The sequence below is a fragment of the Colius striatus genome, chromosome Z (genome assembly GCF_028858725.1).
Source record: "Colius striatus isolate bColStr4 chromosome Z, bColStr4.1.hap1, whole genome shotgun sequence".
NCBI lineage: Eukaryota > Metazoa > Chordata > Aves > Coliiformes > Coliidae > Colius > Colius striatus.
The window spans coordinates 19,000,130-19,020,483 of record NC_084790.1 but is presented as its reverse complement, the minus strand read 5'-3'; positions in this window follow the sequence as shown (position 1 = coordinate 19,020,483).

Below are 20,354 nucleotides of genomic sequence, written 5' to 3'. Positions count from 1 at the left end.
TGGAATACATGCCTATCATAGGGATTTTTTTTCTCAGGCAATGTTGCTTTTCTTGCTTTTCACAAAATATTTACCTTTGTTTGTCATATTGTGTCAAAATGGACAGAAACTAGATATTTTTCAGCCTGTTTTGGAGGTTAATGTATCCCCAACAGAAGGCCACTGACAGCAGTGAATTTCATGAAGAATTTGTTTAGCTGGGTGTGAGTTTAACTGAGCTTCAGTAATGATCAAGTACCCATTTGCTAGGGCTTTTCTTGTACATTATTACATTGGATTCCTGGCACTTTGTCCCAAATAATGCTGAAATCTCTAACTGCACCTTCTATTTTTTTATTTTTAAGAAATAAATTCAGAAATTCAAAACCTGTATAATGCTGGGTTCTGTATGTACACCAGACTTAGTTTATCCATATATAGAGCTTTTCTGGTTTTTTATTAACATTTATAATGAGATCATATTTTTTATTCCTATTAGGTGTTCCTCCTGACACATAGGAATGTGAGCCTGAGGCATCAGAAGAATGATGATTCAATTGCTCTGACAGTGAGAAGGGAGTAGTAACAGTTTTCCTGCAAAAACCTTGTCATTTTTGGAACTGGTATCAAGTTAGACACCTCCAAGTTTCACCAGTAAATGTGCACTTCTGGTCAGAGCAAGTGGAATACTTGATCACATTATTTTATGTAGAGGTGATTTACAACTAAAGTGTCATTTAGCTAGACTAGCCAATGCTAGATATAAGTACTTGGTCAGCTGAGCTGAGCTTCAAGAAGATTTTCCTCTGACTTTACTGTACTGCTAAACACAGAGGACGAGAGAAAATAAGTGTTTTCAAAGGTGAGAGTGAATCATAGTGCACAAATCCAGCTGGTTTCTTAACTGTCCTAAAGTGTATAAAAAAAAAATCATTTTTTCACAGCTTGTTATTTCTAGTGATTAAACAAGTTAATAATTTGTTATTTTCATAAATAATACGTGTTTGAAGGATTTATTGCTACTTTCCTGCTTTAATATGCTGATCAAGAATTTTTACTTGAGACTAAACAAAAGTATTTTGCTGTTTGCACAGAAGAAGGCCTCAGAGAGGAATCTTTTGTACCCAGAGGAATAAATTAACTGACAGTCTCCCATCAATATACAATAATCTTAATATGATAATTTCATTGTGTATCATGCAGGCAAAGCAACTCAAAACAAATTTTAGACTACTTAAGACAATAAATTCCCTCAGCAGGATCAATAATGATATTTCTTTTCAGCTTAAATTGACTTTAACTGAAAGGTTTTATAGTTTGAAAAGTCCTAACATTTTAAAATTTTTTTGGACATATCTAACATCAACTAAATTATCATCTAGTAGCTTGGGTTACTAGGGAATTCATGACGAAGTTGAAACTGTAATAGTATGTCACAATGAAAGGATTTTTTTTTTTTTTCTCTTTTGCTGCAGACTTATTGCAGAGCTGGGATAGCCCTCAAATTATTATTTAAATTAGACTGGATCTCCTGAAACAATGTTGGTTTCCCTGCATGTTAGCACTAAGAGATTTTCATACTGATACTGTATTCCAAGTGGTATGGGTATATGCTTTTATTCCTATGAGAAATGGGAAGGGATTGAAGGAATGAAATAAGACTAGTAAAATTCTTATTGAAGAATCACAGAAACATAGAATGGTTTTCTTTTCCTTTGGCAACTAATACAGCACTAAAATGGCTAGAAGAGAAGGTGCCCCAAGATGTCACTGAAGACTTGAAATGTGGCTATATTTCTTCCCATGTGTGACAGTGATGGTGACACATGCACATGAAGGAAACATGATATATTTTGAATATTAGTGGAACACATCTGGAAATAACATGCAGCATCTTGTAAATCTGCATTAACTTTGACAATGTGAAGCAGTTGCTTTTAGAATGATCACTGGCTGACAGCATCTAGCTGAAATTTCACTGAGAGGAAAACTTTTCAAGTGTCTGATCATATGGGTGATTATAATTCATACATTAATTTAAGATAATCATAAATCATGTTAACTCATTCTTCTAAGACCTTAACCATACAGGAAAAGCTCATGTTTCCCTACTGACATGACTGACTGGATTTGCTCTGTAGGACCAGTTTGTTTCACAGCTTCTTTGTATGTGTCAGCTGTTAAAAAGGTCATCAGTGCATTGCTGTGACCTCAGGAGGCCTCATCCCCTACTTAAAGGAGTTAAATCTACTCCTGGTCTCTTTCAAAGTGCAGAAAAACAAATCATACTATCTCCACACTAGATTTGCTCTGCAAGGCAACTGTAGCAGTTTTAAGCTGCTTTGTTTGTTGTTGTTTTTTTGCATCTCTTAGGCCCCTCACCTAAATCTAGCTCTATCACTGTGCCCTCCTTTGTGATATCCTGTTTTCTACAGCTACAACTGCAGGTAGACTCTAGGAGGGTTTCCTATTCCTGCAGTGCCCCATTTATAGTATAGGAATGAAAACCTGTTAAGAAGTTTCATTATTTTCTTATTTTGTATTAAACAAATAGTATGTTGAATTAACAGTTCTTTGAAGTGTGTAGGATGCACTCAAACATATACACAAATCTACTGTAAGGATGATTTATATGGCTCTGTTTAATTTAAGTTAAATCAGTTACTTTAAGAATTCTGTATTTTCTGTTTCCTAATATCCTATTAGAAATTCAAAATGTCTGCTTCTTCACTACAGTTCGTTTCTGCTCCGTAGTTAAGTCACATCCTTGGGTGTCTGAACATATTCTTACAAAAATTTCTGCAATGAGAAGTTGGATTGGATAGAGTAAACAATTATTTTGGTGAGATTTCGGATTTGGCTTTATTTCTTGTTTTCTGTAAACAGATGAACTGGATACAATTTTCTCAAAATTTCTGCTTGCTTCCTGTATCCAAGTAGTGTTTGAACCCATGGATAATCATCAAATTTAACAGAGTGGTAGATGTCTCCAGGATAACAGAATTCTTAGGCATTTTGTGGAAACAGGTGTTCAGGAAGGGCTGAAAAGCGCTGTAAATCAACTCAGCAAAGGCTCCAGCTGAGGGAAGAGCTGCAGTGGTAACCACAGGCTTGTTAAACATTGGAGAATGTGTCCTCAACTGAAGATGTAAGAGAAGGCTTCTTTTACTTTAATGAATTTTACAGAATTCACCCTGCCACTGTAGGAAAGGACATGATTAAACTATGCCTGCACTAGAGGGCTGTAGTTCAATTTTCAGATGCAAAACTTTTAATTACTTAGGTTGGACAAGTGCAAACTGAAATGCCAACATATGCGTTCAGCCTACGGCTTTTTTCCCAAACATTATAGGGCTATGTCACTGAACTCGTTGGACATGAGCGCCCAGGTGTAGTACTTTATTTTACTTTCTATGAAAATTTCTGCTAGAGGGCACAAGGCAAGATAACTGTATTTACAGTAGCTTGTGTTTCTGAGGAGAAAAAGATAAATTTTATGTTATTTGGAATTTTCCTTCAAAACCGTAACCAATTTGTGTCTTCTTGTAAAAGCGTTTCAGGGCAAGGGATATTGCACTGACACCATTGAAACAGGAAGCAATGCTGAGTCATGGATTTCCCCTAGTATACTGATATTCCAGCTGGTTGAGCCCTGGTTGTAGTCACAGTACTCCATCTAGTGCAGTTGTTAAGATTCATGGGTCATGGGCAGGCACTATTTCTTAGGAGAGAGTACATGCTACGTAGGCATTTGAAAGTCTATACAAACTAATTTCAGGGTCTGTATTGATATTTAAAAGACTTAGAAATTGCTTTCTTGTGGACACATCATTACTAGTGAATGAGGCCTGGTTATTACATGATTTATGGATGTGCAATTAGGTGAATAACCAAATAAATCTGTGTGGTGGAAGATATATCCTCTGCCAGTGAAACTATGACAATTTATATAGCTTTATGACCTGGCTTTTTTAAAAAAACTAAGTTATATTATGTGATCTCTAGACCCTTGAAGTTGATGTAAATGCATATTTTTAACATTATCACATTATCTTTAGCTTCCTGTTCCAAAAAGGTAGACAGAGTATGGATCATTATAAACCAAGACCGGGCAAAAAAAATTTCTGGACTAACAGGTATTTTAATGAGTTTACTTAGCAGAGTGCATGTGTATAATTAATGAGTCAGACCATCACATGTCAGTAAAGATATCATGGGCAAAGGAGTACCATGACAACAATGCTCTGCTTTAGTACCACTGAAGTCATTGATCTAAGAAGATGAAGAGACGTAAAAGGTTTAGAAGCCTTTTACTGCCTCTATACATGGAAATTAACTTTACCTTCTGTGACAAATGGACAAAATTTTAAGCCAGTTACTAAGCTTAACTTAATACACCTATATAGTAATGAAAAGACAACACAAGCAATACCAAAAATTTTAAACGCAAGAAAGCTTGATGCCAGTGGCTTGATTTATCAATGAATATTTCCTGCAGAACTACTGTCAGTCTTTCAAAATCAGATTAAGAATTTGTGTACCATTTGTGCTTGGCTTTTCCATTCCCTTTGTACCCTAGCCTAAATGATCTCACTTAGTACCTCAACCTGAGAGAAAACATTGTATGCTAAAAGCAGGGAGACGGTTGACATTTTTGTTTGCTGAAATTTAGCAGAAAATTAGACAGTCTTCTCTCCTTTTTTCCTCCCCATTGCTCTCTTTCCTGTTTGCAGTCACTGCTTATTGCATCTTCTGCTAAATACACAGCACATTTCTCATAAAGCCTCTCTGTGTGGGCTTCCCTGCTTGACGACCTGTCTGGGGATGTCCTCTCCTGTGAATTTAAAGTCTTTCCAGTTCAAAGAAACTGCAGGGTGGAAATTTGCAGGAAGTTGCTGCAGGAAAAATTACGTGGTGACCTTGATCCTGGAGAATACAATATTCTAAGAAATGAGTTGTGTTAATTTCTCTCAGGGGTTTTCTTACTGTAGTATTTAAATTGTTGTGTAAAACCTACTTGCTCTAGAGCAGGGTAGAAATGTGACTAAAATATCATTGAGAACTTTGAGAATTTATGTTACTGACACACGGGTTGGGACAAGACAGACACAGCCTCTTGTAGACATTATTAGGAATAAAGACCTGACTTTCAGGCTTGTGCAGGGAGGATAATGCATATGAGACATTGCACTGCATTTTTAATTTCATAGGGTGAGGGTCATTGTAGAGCAACAGGACACAGATGTACACTCTGTGTCAAACTTTTTGATTGTATTTAACATAGTGTATGCCAGCTGCAGAAATCATGAATGTTTTACATTATGAGATAAGGAGTCTGCAGGAATTTGGTTGGTTGTTTTATTGTTTGGGGTTTTTTTTGTGGAGGGGGTTGGTTTTTTAAGCAGAGTTTTCACCATGCTGCTTCTCTTTGGATGAGAAAATCCTGTCAGTTGTTTAGAAAACTCTGAATTTCTTTAAATGACGTTGCATTTGCAGACTATGCTTCCCAGCATGTTAAAAATAAATTGTCAGAGAAAGAAATGGTATCACTTGAATAGAGTGAGGGAAGTATTGAAAAAGTGCAGACATTAGGTGGAAATTGGAACACCTGTTCAGGGGTTCTTCTTCATTATGCAGGGGTTTTTCTTCATTATGCGAGACGGGAGTGACCAGACACCAATGTGATATGCATCAGCTCCATTTTATTGTCACATAATCATCACTTACATACTTTTTCCAAATGCTGTATACGTGCTACAATTCATGGCAATTAGTTAATACTAAGGATCATGTGCTATGCATTAGGCCTCAAAGTTTCATTTTTGTAACAAGTTAGACACCAACCTCATTGTGTTAAAACACAATCCTTATTATACTTAAAACATCAACCTTATTGTGCGTAAAATATCACCCTGTTTGGCCTTCAGTTTTCTCTAACACTAGACTATAGTTATGCTTACTTTACATTTACTTTATACATATGTTGCAATTTGTTAGTCAGGTGCATGCAATCATACAATGCTAAATTCAATGCTCTATTCAATCTTCTAACAATGCTTAGTTTAATGGTCTATCCTATCTTCTTGCTTTAACCTTGTTTCTGTTACAATCTGCTGTTTGGGTTTCCCCCTTGCTCAGGCTTGCTATCACATAGGCATTCCTTTCTTTTCTCCTGCTGAAGGCAATTCAAAGAGGAACTACTGTCTTTCTCTGCCTTTGTCTGACTCCATAACATTCGTTATAGCCCAGACCCCAACATTTCCCCTTCTTTTTTCAAACAGTGCTACTATGCTTCCTTTAATACACTGAAACAAACACAGCTAACAAGCAAAACCACCACAATCACAACTAAGATGCCTAGGCCTTCCTTAATCAGTCCCTGGAGCCATCTAGGGATTGTTCCAAATAAATCTGTCAACCATTTCTCAAAAAAGCCTCCATCGTCTTCTTGAAGTTTTAAAACACTGTCTTTCAACAGCTGGATACTAGTATGTATCAACTCTGAATGATCTGACAAATTCATACAACACGTACCTTCAAAATCCTCACAACCATGGCCATGAGCAAAAAGTAAAAAATCTATAGCAGCTCTATTTTGCAAAGTTGCTTGTCTAACACTATCAACATCCACTAGTAATTCTGACAAAGCTTTAATAGTAGTATTAGATTGTTTTGCAAGCCAACAGCCAAGCTTGTCCAAAAGTCTCAGCACTTTTCCTGCTGTGACCCCTGGTGCCAACAAGGCAGCAGCAAATTTCTTCTCTACAGACCAAAACACAAGATTGTCATCACAAGCTGGAGCAAATGCATGTATACTGCGCTTAGCTCAGGTTTTGTGTGACAGCCTGTGCTGGAAAATCATGGGCATATTTGGAGCTCATAGTGTAAGGCATCCTAAACTGCAAGGGCCTCCAATAATATGTGACAGAATAGAAGGCCAAGCTCTATCTCCACAGATAAAAAATATGCCTGGTGGTAATTTCAAAGGAATATTGCTAGATTTTGATATCTTTTCTGAAGTAAAGTTACACCACACACTTGCATTTCTATACATAGGGTTCATTGAAGTAACATCCCAGGCCTTAGACTGATTTTTTCCGGTATAATTAAATCTGACACACAAATCCATCTTTACAGATCCTAAAAGCTCAAGTTCTTGTGGTTCCAAACCTGTTGTGGGTAAATAAGGGGTCCAGCCATCCCAATTGTTAACGATTTCTGTCTGAGTAAAAATCTCTCTGTGGATCTTAGGAATGGGCCAATTATCCACTGGCGCTCCCACTAAACAAGTAGAAAACAGATCAGTGGTAGCCAGACATATTGTATGTTGTACAGTTACATTTGCAAGCATGACCCAGACATTTTGTTTGGGGAGAGAATCAAATGAATGGTCGTTTTTCCAGCTAAGATAGCCACAGCCATTAACAAACTGCTAAAAGTCCACCAAATCCACTTATTCATTGTCACGGTTAGTAAGCTTAAAGCAAAGCTAAACATCAGATTAATTAGCATAATTGTTATTGTTTTCTGCACTTCACCTTTTTGTACCATCTCCTTTTTTCTCGTTCCCAATTCTTCTCTGATATCCACCAACTACGAGGTATTGCAATTACCAAACCACACTCACTTCCAACTATCCTGTTACTATTAATGTTAAATGCTCGCGATACAGCTGGTATAATATAAGCCACTAACAATCCTGCTAATCTAGAACCTAAATCTTCTATACACAAATAATTTTCCCAAAGCCGTTGTCGTCTTAAAATTCTTGATACTTGGCCTTGCAGAGTATTTGGTCCTCGACCAAGGTTAATAAACTGCTCCAAAAGTGCTTCGGGATCAAAGCGCATAGAATTTTGTTCACAATGTTCACACAACCAATGTTTTTCTCGATCAGTATGATTGACTACTCTCCACCAACTGTTTTCACATGTATTACACCAAACTTTTATCCACGGTTGACACTGTCCGTTGTGATGATGACAAATAGTCTGTAATTGACGCTGCTGCTCTGCTGTGAAATTCCCAATATTGCTGACTGTTGCTACAAAGGCATTCACATCAGGGAGAAGGAGGATCGCCTTCTCCGCTTCTGGGCTGATTAACTTCAACCACGGAACCAGTGTCTTTACAATTCGGAATGTCTGTCTTTGTAGGGCTCCGAAGTGAAGATATTGAAGTGGTTCGGGATCTGATTGTAGTGAATTCATGGATGTAAGGTTTTACCCATTTAGCTGGGACCCACTTGGGTTGTTCGTCACCTGTAACGACACGAGCATATCCCCTTCCCCAAGTTAATAATATCATTGGACCTTCCCAACTATTAGTAATGGGAGAAAGGATAGATACCTCTACTCTACTATCTGTTAGATCCTTTGAATTTGACGAAATACAGATTGAATTCTCAGTTTTCAGGTTTAGCCAATTAAGAGTATAGAGTGTTTTATGAGCAATGACATGGGGGGGACACGCCTGGGAGCTTACAAAGGGAGGAGCAGTGAAATAGGTAAAAAGGCTGAGTTTCTCAGTGTTTCACAGAGTCTGTCTATCCCCACTGTCTTCTTCAGATAACCAATGCCCCTCAGTGATGAGTACAACACTGCTACTATGCAAGACAGCACAGGACCAAAACCTGAAGAAGAGATTACAATAGAATCTCAGCTAAGGTCATGGCATTTGCATGATAAAATCCTTGAATGTCTAAACAAAAGCAGTTCTAATGCAGTGTTTTGAATTTGGTTTCGCCTGATTTTTCTTTACCGCATTTGTATATTGTTACTTACCCAAGCACAAGCTGCTTTCTTGCACAACATAAAACATCAGGAAGTCACTTAGCCTTTTTGCATGAAGTACGAGAGTCTTTCAGACCAAGGAGAGCCCATGTGGGAATTCATTGCGTGGTGGGGAGGAGACATGCTTACAGCATCTTCTGAGACAATTGTCCTGACTGTGGACTCGCTGCATTCTGTACAACTAACATGGCTTTTTAAACTGTTAAATTCTTACCGGTCAGAAGTGAACACAAACAGTATTGACTACCTCAGCTGAAAATATTCCAGTTATAGTATCTACAGATATGTTATTTTCCCGTCTCTTTAGGTGTTTATATCAAATTACATGGCTTATGCCTATTCTTTTGGAGGCAGTACTCAGTTATTCCAAGTGCACTGGACATCTGCTTTTGCTGTAATTTCTTTACCTTAACTGTAGGTCTAAAATTATATTTTCTCACCCCTGGCTACTCCCTGTGAGCGTATTCTAGACAATAAGTTTCACTGTGCACATTCCTTTGTGGATAGGAACCTGCAGATGACTATTAGGGAGCTTTCCCAAAGAGGAACATCAATATCAGTCCTAAGCACTGAAGTAACCACTAAGACATCTTGCATGTCCCAATAGCACATTATTTGTAATGAATATTGTCCTAGATAATAGGTAGACCTGGCTGGAAATTTGAATGGAAACACTGTTCACTAAAAAAAATAAATGTATATTGAAAATGAAAATCACAGGAAAACGGTTTTCTTTTTTTTTTTTTTAAAAAAAATCTAATTTTCTGCTGAATCTAAAAATTCCGAGGTTTTGGTTTATTTTTCATTTTCTTCTTTATGTATTATTTCTGACATTACTTGTGATTAAATAATGATAGTAGCCACATTCTATTCCATGGAGTTTCCTTACATTGCTATAGATTTTTTTGAATTTTTGAAAATTTATAGAGCAAAGAAATACAGAAATATGGTAGAAAAGGTTTGCAGAAGTGATGCATTTCAATGTCCTGCATGGCCAAAAAAAAGATAAGTAAAGCAAGAAGGGGAAAATATTTGGTATTTTTTACTAAATTTTTGAAAGCTTTCCAAGAATGTTTTAAACATTTTAAACATAAATCACATTTTACTGCCTGAAAAATACAAATTGTGAGTTCACTAGATTTTTCATTAAATAATTTTTGCTTGCAACTAGGTAGAAGACTCACAATTTTTTGTCATAGAGAGTAGTAAGATAACTGAAATTACCTGCTTTTGTTTCCCATAAAATTACTCTATTTGTACTGTTCTCTATTGCAGAATACTATAGACTTTATATAAATGTTGCTTCCTGTTTCATGTGTATGACATCAGATTTGCTTCTGAAGTATAAATATGTATATAGAACTATTTAAGAGTTGTCTGTATTTACTAGAACTTTATTATAGAACTGTATTTGCTAGAACTCCACAACATTACTCTTCTAACTCTGACAGATACATTTATTTCAGAAATGGTGCTTGTCTGTAATGACTACTGTATGAGATATCTAGCTTTTTTCCAGAGAACGACACAAAGGAGGGGACATGGAATTTCTGGACTTGTTTTTACTCATACAAAAGCCTACATTTAATTTTGTAACTCCTGTACTGTTGTTGGTCCTAGTTCAAAGAACAGTTTCCTCTGAAATTCTAACCACTTGAATGATCCTGATCTCATGTTTTATTCCATGCTAACTGCCTCTACAATTCTGAGGAGATTCTTTGTTTTGCTTTCATTATTTAGAAAAGCAGGTATTTTCCATTCATATTATTTTGTTGGTTTTGTTTTTGTTGATGCTGTTATTATTATTATTACCAAAATCAATCAGGAGAATATCTTAATATGTGTAAGTCTGGGTTTTAGGGGACTTTGGGGGGACTTTTTTTGTACAGGTGGCAGCTCTTAATCTTTTTCTTGACATTATCTTGAAAGCAGAAAACATGAAGATTTACTTTCAATTCTGGTGACTAACAGCAAGGTTCAAAAAATCATCATCTACAGAAGATGCCTCAAAGACAGAGTAAGACATTTGCTCTGGACTCCTCCATAAACCAACTGCTATGGTAGCTGTTAAGACAGAGATGAGAAATGCAGTCTGGAAAGAGGTCATATGAGATATATCAACAGTATCTAAATGAGCACAAATTTATGTAATCACATCCACACTTTCCAGATATCTCTTCATTGCTATCAAGGCGAACCTTATTTCATCTTCAATGGCAGAACATGTACCTGTGCTGAAGAGTGTCCAAGCTAAACAGTTGGGACAGGGGTGCCAGGAATGGATCAGCTTTTCAGGTAGCCATTTATGTCCATCAGCTACAAAGAGAGGTCAGATACTTGTCATGGACTGGGTCTTCTTGATCTCCTAATATTACAGACACTGCTTAAAGTAACTACATTTCCAGAAAGTTAGCAGTGTAAAGCAAATTGAAAGCTATGAAACAGTGCTTTGAATTCAGCCTTCATCTCAGGAAGTCCCTGTTTGTCTACTTCTTAGAAGCATGGTTGATATATCAGGAATTAGATTGGTGTATTTATACTCTGTTATTACTGTTGTTCATTGGGAACACAATAAGGTAGATGCACTTGTCTTAGCTGGTAAAACAAGCTGGGGGGGTGGGGGGAACACGGAACTAGACGACGACACATACCCCACCCCGGTAACAAAAACCAAAACCTCAAACATAACCAAACCTCACCACACCACCCTTCAAAGAAAAAAAAACCTATATTCTTGGAGTTTAGCCTTTAAAATGTTGTCACAAGTTCACACACTGCTTTCTATAGTTTGAGGGGCATGAGACACAATGTCTTTGAGCTAATACCATATGAAATACAGGCTGAAATTTGACTGAGCTCTGTCTGGGTGCTCAGTTGCTTGGCAGTGAGTGCTGTTTTAATGCTTGGATCCTGGTCCTCCAGTTGTTTGTGGTGGAGTTCCTTGGACATATGTTGAATTTACTGTCTGTCCTACAGCTGACTTTCACTTCCATAGAAAGTAGAGGGGATAGATGGAGCAGCAGCTGGTACACATTTACCACAGTACAGAATTAGGAAATGGTTAGTGTTGATGTCCTTGAATGAGGTCCTAGGAAGTTCTATACTAGATCTCCTCAGCTAGATTAAGTCCAATCAAGGACATGAACAAGGGCTCCCCTAGAGCCACTTATCAAGAAGCTGTCCAGGTGCTTCTGACTGTGGAAAGAAGCTATTGAGATAAGAGCCTCTGTCTAGAGGGCTGAGATGTGGGTGGTGGCTGTTGCTGTAGACCTTTATCTCAGAGTAACAGTGAACTGACCCGAACTGGAAGCATGAAGAAAGCTGAGAGGCACTCTACAGTCCCTCACAAACTCTTTTGCTCCTGATAGGGACTTTATTCAGGACTGTGGCCTCTTCTCAGGTTATTGATACTATAATGGTAAAAGAGATAAACACTTGTTTTCTGTGTCTTCTTTCATCCTATCTGCTGTAAAACTAAAGCTGAGAATGAACTAAACAGAAAGCACTGCTTGCATTCACTGTGGGCGAATTGTTATATTGTACAGGACATTTTGCAAGATCAGCTTGCAAGAGTGAAAACAGGAGGAATGTAATTCTGTTAACTTGGGCCTGGATCTGTAGAAGGGTATAGATCTTTATTTGAATTCACATTTCTTGATATTTTCTTTCCTTTTTCAATAATATCTGAGCTTATTGACCAGTACGTTGAAAAGCCCTTATGGCAGTATTACTTGGTACAATTAATTTTATAAAAATTTGATTTATTACACATTCCAAAACCTCTTTCCCTACACTTACTATAGCTGTCACTGTCCAGATTGCTGTTCTGTAGCTTTATCATATACAGTAATAAACACTGGACGGTGATAATTGTACAAGGGTCTCGTGAGCTATTTATTTATGCATTTTTAAAATGTGTCATGATAAAAAATGCCAAGCAGCAAACAACCTTGGTTGGACCATATGCACAGCTACTGTTAACAGCAAACAACAAGACTATGTGGGTAACTCATAACACACTTACTCTAATGAGAATTTTCCACTGATAATTTGACTTGATAAAAAATATCCTGGGAATGAGAGAGCCCAGAGGGTGGTGATCAGTGGCACAGAATTGAGTTGGAGGCCTGTGGCCAGTGGAGTTCCTCAGGGATGGGTTCTGGGGACAGTCTTGTTCATCAACAACCTGGATGAGGGGACAGAGTGTGGCCTCAGAAAGTTGGCTGATGCCACCAAACTGGGAGGACTGGCTGATTCCCCAGAAGGCCATTCAGTGGGATCTCAACCGGCTTGAGAGTTGGGCAGAGAGGAACCTCCTGAGGTTCAACAAGTGCAGAGTCCTGCATCAGGGAAGGATCAACCCCATGAACCAGTACAGGCTGCGGATTGACCTGCTGAAGAGCAGCTCTGCAGAGAGAGAGCTGGGAGTGCTGGCTGATAATAAACTGAACATGAGCCAGCAATGTGCCCTCGTGGCCAAGAAGGCCAATGGCATCCTGGGACATATTAAGAAGTGTGTGGTCAGCAGGTCAAGGGAGGTTCTTCTCCCTCTCTACTCTGTCCTGGTGACGTCTCATCTGGAGTCCTGTGTCCAGTTCTGGGCTGCCCTCTCTTCTCATGAGGGATAGAGAACCTCTGGAGCACAGGGCCACCAAGATGATCAGTGGATTGGAACATCTTCCTTATGAGGAAAAGCTGTGGGAACTGGAGCTGTTTAGTCTTGAAAAGAGAAGACTGGGGAGGGATCTCATTAATGTTTATGAGTCTATAAAGGGTGGATGTGAGGAGGTTGGAGCATCCCTTTTTTCTATTGTATCTACCAACAGGACAAGGGGTAATGGGATGAAGCTGGAACACAAAAAGTTCCACTTAAACATAAGAAAAAAATATTATATTGTGAGGGTGAAAGTGTTATAATGGTGTAAGTAATAGTCATCCAAAGATTTAGCAAAGCTAGATAATGCACATACAGAGACATACATGGGCAACATAGTGCAACCAGCAGAGTTGACTGGAAGCCACCCTTCCTTTGCTAGCCACGTCCTTATATGCTGCTTCTGCCCATGAGCTCACCCAGAGCCCAATTGATTACCTTGCAGCACCTGTTTCTGATAATTTGAAGTAGCTTGCCAGCTGCATTAACTTGTCCCTACCATTTTTATTCAAGCTGTCTGGTCCAGGTCATATTTGTACCTATAATTCCCCCCTTTTTCTTTTCGGACCAGCCAGCCAGCAACACATTTCAAAATTAAAGGTATGTGATAATTAACATAAATATTTTTACCCATGACCATGAGTTTACAACAAAAGGTTAATAACACTGAACAATATAACACAAAAATCCATGAATTCAAACTAAATATCTCTGCTAGAAGGGACACATACTGGCTTGAAGGGATGAATTCTCTGTACTTCAACTGATGTTTCTGTTTCCTGAGTGTAGTTTCGGACTTTTCTTCAACTTCTTTAGCATGCTTTTCTATGAGCACTATTAAGCTGTTGAAAATATCTCTTCATCTGTAAAAAACACACCATTTTTGCTTTCAAATTTCCATTGGCCATCTTGTTAAGTTCTTCAACTCTTTTAATGAGATACAGATTGATGGAGGAATTTGCAGCAACACACATGATGCCACATTTGATGGGTTTTACATTATAATAGGGTGATGGATTGAGGGTAGATCATTGTTTTTTTCCTCAAGATTGTTTTTTCCACTAGTCTTACAGTCTTTTGATTGATATGGCTTGATCCACTTTGCTGGAATCCACCGGGGACATTGATCTGCAATGACACAAGCACAGCCTCTTCCCCATGTTAACAGATCTGCAGGTCCTTGCCACTTTCCAGTAGTGGGATCCTTATACCAAACTTTAGGTTTATTTCTAGGTCTGTTTCTCTGAAGTCTGCAAATGCAGACTCAGATATCAAACTTCATCCTTCAATATCAGAACTGGTTGTGCCATCAACTCTTAGTAAACAATTTTTCAATATATTGGGATAGTCGGTGATTTAAATTGGAAGTAATCACAGACTTTACATGAGGATCAATAGCAATATCATTAGATTAGCACGTCTGTCTTTCCACTGGTTAGCATTTTTAATTGCCATTTTTTAACCTTGTATACTGCTGCAGTGGCTGTGGAAAACTGGCTGGAAGGAAAAGTATACTGGGAAAGCCAGGGTGGAGAGGATGTAGTAGCTATTGCATGAAGCATGTCTAATCTATTGGTAGAGGGCAAGTAATAATAGGCTCCTGTTAAATGGACTTTTGGGTAGTATTCAGCTGGTGACCCCTATATCTCACCACTGAATCAGCAGTAAAATGAAGCATTAAACTGCATTCAAGCTCCCACTTTTGTTTTGTGAGGCTTCGGACTCTAGTGATTCCAGTCACTCGTCAGACTTGGGCTGCTAAACCAAAATCCTTCAATTTCTTGACATGTCTTGGTAGCATCCCTTGTGACTACCAAAGTGACTGTGGCTTCTACCAGCATTTCTGTGGCTGATCCCCATGTGTCACTGCTCCATAATGCTCTTAGCACCAGCTCTACTTTTTCACTCAGCTGCCACCTCCCCCTTAGCCCAGACACATTGAGACCCTTGTCTGCTCTGACTTCTCCCTTCTTTCCTTTGCGGGGAGGTACTGGGAAGGAATCTGGAGGAAAAAAAATCTAGGACTGATTACATCAGGATTAAGAGAGAGTTCAAACATACATTTTGAAATACTGCCACATGTAGTTGCACTGGAGGGAGAAGAAATATACCAGAACCCTTTTGGAGTCTGGCAGACTTTTGAGGGGTCAATTTTCCTAGTGCTAATGGCTTATTCTTGGAGATAGTAGCATCATACATGAAAGTAAAATGAAAAGTGCCAGATGCCTTCAGTCTGGTCACAGAGATAAAACCTGTGTGAATCACCTTTAAAATTAAAGAAATACAAAATTGGAAAGGACTTCTATGACCACCGAGTTAAGTTTGCATATACTATGTAGACACTGCAGTAAAACAGATATCCTCTCTCATGGCTGGTAAAACATTATGAAAGTAGTGAGGCTGGCTTTTTTCTATAGTGCTCTACTTCAAACTTCAGAAACTGTTATCTAATTCTCAGTGTATATCTGGACAACTTTTCTTTTTTTTAGGAAATTAACTATTTTATTTCCCTAATCTTTAAACAACATTATCTTTCCTCACTGTTTTTAACTGTGGGATCCCTTTTGGTTTTCCTTTTGCTACCCTAAGCAGGTGAAGAAGAGTCTTTACACTCCTCTTGTGAAATAGACTCCAATGCCTGTAACATTTTCTTTCCTCCATTTCAGTTTAATTCTTTTTCTTTTTCTTGAATGCATTTGGATGTAACTGCCCATAGCTTTACCTGTAATTGTAATTACCGCGAATGGAGATTTAACAGTTTTCAGAAGAGTGTGTCTCAGCAAGAGAAGGTTAAGCATCCTGATGAAAAATTGCTATTCTGTTTCCCCAAGCCTGGTTACTGCTGTTTCTGCTCTATCAAGTCAGATGTCCTAATAGCTATGAGTGTCTCTATACTTCAGTTCCAGTGGATCAAAACAAACTGATTAGCTCACAGTCCTCAAGAATTCGATGTAGCTCCTTGCAAACCCCTGTTTAAGAGAGAACCGAATTGTAATTATACTGTTTGCCACTTTTCTATTTTAAAATGTATTTCCCTAAATCATGAACCTCTGTAGATTCAAGCAAGGTAATGTTTTCTTTTAGGTGGGGCTAGAATTTCACCTGAGCAGTGAAGAGAGGGGCTTCAAACAGACAAAGCACACTGACACCTGAAGAGACTAGTGGTTACCTGCAGGGACCAGGACAGGCGGGAGAAAGGGGGTGACAGACTCCATCAATTTGGGGCAGGACCACTGTGCAGCCCTGGTCTAGGCAGGTGTGTTGATGGAAAAACTTATCTACCTAGGAATGCAGATAAGCCAGGCATTTCTTTATTATGCAGCGCTGGGAAAACACGGGGGGGGGGGGGGGGGTGGTAATAGCTCCTCCATAAGTGCTTGGTTGTTAGTTACCATTTTCAGGGTTTTTATACAGCTCAAACAAAAGAATCACGTTGGCTAACACAAGCATGCATAAAATGTCTATCTATCAATTTAGTCCTTCACCTTGATTGGTTCCCAACCAACACAAACTTTCCAGAATCACGGTTATTGGTCAAAAAAAGATACCAGTCCCTTTGTTTTAGTAACAACTAAGGTAACAGCCAAGGTAACCTAAGGAATACACTTACCAGGGTCTTGTAGCTAAGGTAACAGCTAAGGTAACAGGTCCCCATCAGGTGTGGTATGTAACTCTTGCAGTTTGATCCTTATGTGATTCAAATGAATACTTACTTTGAGTGTTTGAGTTATTTGCAAGTGCTTACCTAATTGATTGAACTATTACTAGGTGATTAACCAGTGCTCAACAAGTGCTTGACTACTTCTTGTGATGATAAGTTGTTAACTAAAATAATTGTGTATCTGCAACAGGTGGAGCCCCAAAAGTAATGCTGATAGGGCTGAAGGCAGCTATGAGGAGAAGGTCCTGGGACCTGGTGGGCACCAGGATGAACTGGGTCAGAGAATCACAAAATCACAGAATCTCAAGGGTTGGAAGGGACCTCAAAAGATCGTCTAAGCCAACCCCTCTGCCAGATGAGGACAGCTGGGTAGTGGACCTGAGGTCCACAGAGGTGATGCCATCTCTCTCCTTAGAGGTTTTTCAGTTGTTACAGGATAAAGCACTGAGAAACCTGGCCTAACCCCATCGCTGAGACTATAGTGGGCAGTCGGTGGCTCTGGAGACCTTCTGAGGTCCTTGTTAGCCTGAATTGTCCTGTGGTGTTAAGTCAGGTCTAGCATGCCAAAAATGTCACAATCTTCTAACACTTGATGATGTTAATGTCATCTTAAGTGCAGAAGAATTTGTCTAAAGACTGTGTTAAATTTAGGTAATAGAAAAGTCAGTGAAGGTTAGTTCTGGGATAAGAACAACCAGGGGAAAGGGGAAAGGATGTAGTGATAAAATATTTTTATTCCCATTTGATAGAGTGATTGTTACTTTACTAACCATATATGTTTAGATTCCTTTCTCCATAGAATTTATAGTGTGAGATAAGAAAATACTGTGAAGAAATGATGACGGCAATTAGACTATAGTAAGGAGAACTGACTTGCGGAATCAGACTCTATAACTCAAAGAGTTATAAAGAAGGTATGTTTATTCGGCGCCGGGTGCAAGGGGGATCGTTCCACCACAAATGTGCACACCCGACTCGGCAACTTACTTGACTTATATGTGCTACAAAGTTACAAAATCATATGATGACATTATCCGCCTAGACAAAGACACAACCTGTCCCAGATTTCGCATGTAAATTAGGTCTTTCCCTCCTTTCATTTGCGTGATGGCCGGTGATGGCTGGTGATGGTCTTTGGGGCCTTGGGAGATGAACGCTGATAAGTCCTGAGGCTTTCTCACCCCTGATCTTCAGATATCGCTTGGCCCCTCGCAGAACCGGTTTCTACCGGGAGGAACCCCCCCCCCCCCCCCCCCCCCCCCCCCGGAGGCATTGCGCGAGGAGACAAGTGTGACCCTCGACAGCCTGTGTGAACCTTGTCCTGTCTGAAAAACAAGCTCTACACTATTGCAACAAGTCAGTACAAGGCCCACCAGCACATGTTAGTATAAAGCTCTACATCAATCCCCCCTTTTCTATAAAATTAGTAAATTCTGTTACTATTGATACAGTGATTCTTTATTAAGGGTTTTACTAAAGTACTTATTTGAATCAAGCTTGTCTTAGCTGGTGCTCTTTCCACTTGAAGAGCATGCATCTCTGGGTGCTCTGACAACAAAAGAAACATCTGATACAAATGACAAATAGCACAATGATAACAATTATCAAACTTATTACCACAAAAGTTCTTTCAACCCAGCAAAGTTAGGTAACCATGAAGTTAATTTACTCCATAACTCTTGTCACTTCTCACACTTTTGCTGTTCTTGTGGGAAATGCCTTTGGCCAACCTGAAAAGGTGTCAGTTAGCACTAACAGGTCCCTTCTCTCTGCCAATTTGACCCATCTCTGGTTTAGGAGCATTCTTTGGATTAGTTTAGAGGCGAAGATCGCATTGGCAAGTTACTCGTTTTACAGTACTATATAAATTCCTGGCTATAATTTGCCTGATTAGATGCCTGTGCAGAGCCTCTGCTCCCTCAGTGTTCCTTTTTGTTCTTCGCTCACTAAAGACCATAGTAAGTAAGTCGGAATGACTAATTTTCCTTGTGGGGTAACAGCCCACAATCCTTCCTCATTATATGTGCCCTCTAGATCTGTGATCAATATCTTATCCTTTTTAGTATAATTAGGCTTACCTTCCAGGGAGATTTGTCCATCTGGAATCAAGGCTCCCTCAAACCTTACCTCTCCTTTTGCAGCCTGTTTTGCCTCTCTGTCCGCCAGCTCATTTACTCTTTCCAACTCCAAGCTTACTTTTTGGTGCACCCTCATATGCATAATAGCCACTTTCTCAGGGAGTTGTATGGCATCAAGTAGTTATAAAATTTCGTCATAGCTGCTTCTGATGTAGAGCTTTATACTAACATGTGCTGGTGGGCCTTGTACCGACTTGTCGCCTTGTACTGACTTGTGGTGGAGCGATCCCCCGTGTGCCCGGTGCAGAATAAACATACCTTCTTTATAACTCTTTGAGTTATAGAGTTTGATTCCGCAAGTCAAGAACAATTAGTTAAAAAGAGAGGAAAGAGCAAGTATTCTGGAGCAAGCAAAAAAACCCTCCAGTATTAATTCTCCACAGGCAGCAAATCATTTGTTTGAGTAGATAATTAATAGATTTGTCAGAAAGTACTTAGATTGTGAAATATTGCAACTAGGCCTCTTCCCCGATGGATTAAGATGAATGGATTCTCCATCAGACTGTGAAACCTTACTGCTCAGTGGTGGGAGATTTTGTTGCATGGAGACTTTCTGCTTCTTTCCTCTCTTCCTTCTGTTTCTCCTCTAGTTGCAGGAGAGATGTTAGAGGAGAAGAAGGCAAAAGAAAAGAAAGTTTCTAATTCCAGCACTGCATGATATCCTGTCCCAGCTTTGGCGTGGATAGGGATAACCATCTGCAGAGGCCACAAGGGGGTCTGCGTCTGCTCCGCGGGTCAGGGCCATGCGTGGCACTGCGGGTGCTGAGTGGTGGCAGTGGCTGGCACCTGCTTCCGCAGCTCCTTTGCTGCCCTTACATCTGCTTGTGCTCTCATTGTGCTGTTCTATTGAATTGCCCTCATCTCAACCTAAAAAGCTTTGTCGTTTCCTGCTGATTTTCCTCTCCATCCTGCTGAGGTAGGGAGGATTGAGTGACTCTGTGGTTTGGTTACTGTCAACTGGGTTTAAACCATGACATATCCTTTATCTAGAAGAAAACCAAGAAAACCAGTCAAAACTGAATGAGATGATCAATGGAAGACTCTTTACTGCACAGGAATATAAAATATTATTATTTAAAAACAGCCAAGTTACGTACCAGTGCAGTTCAGGGAGAATCGTATACTGAACA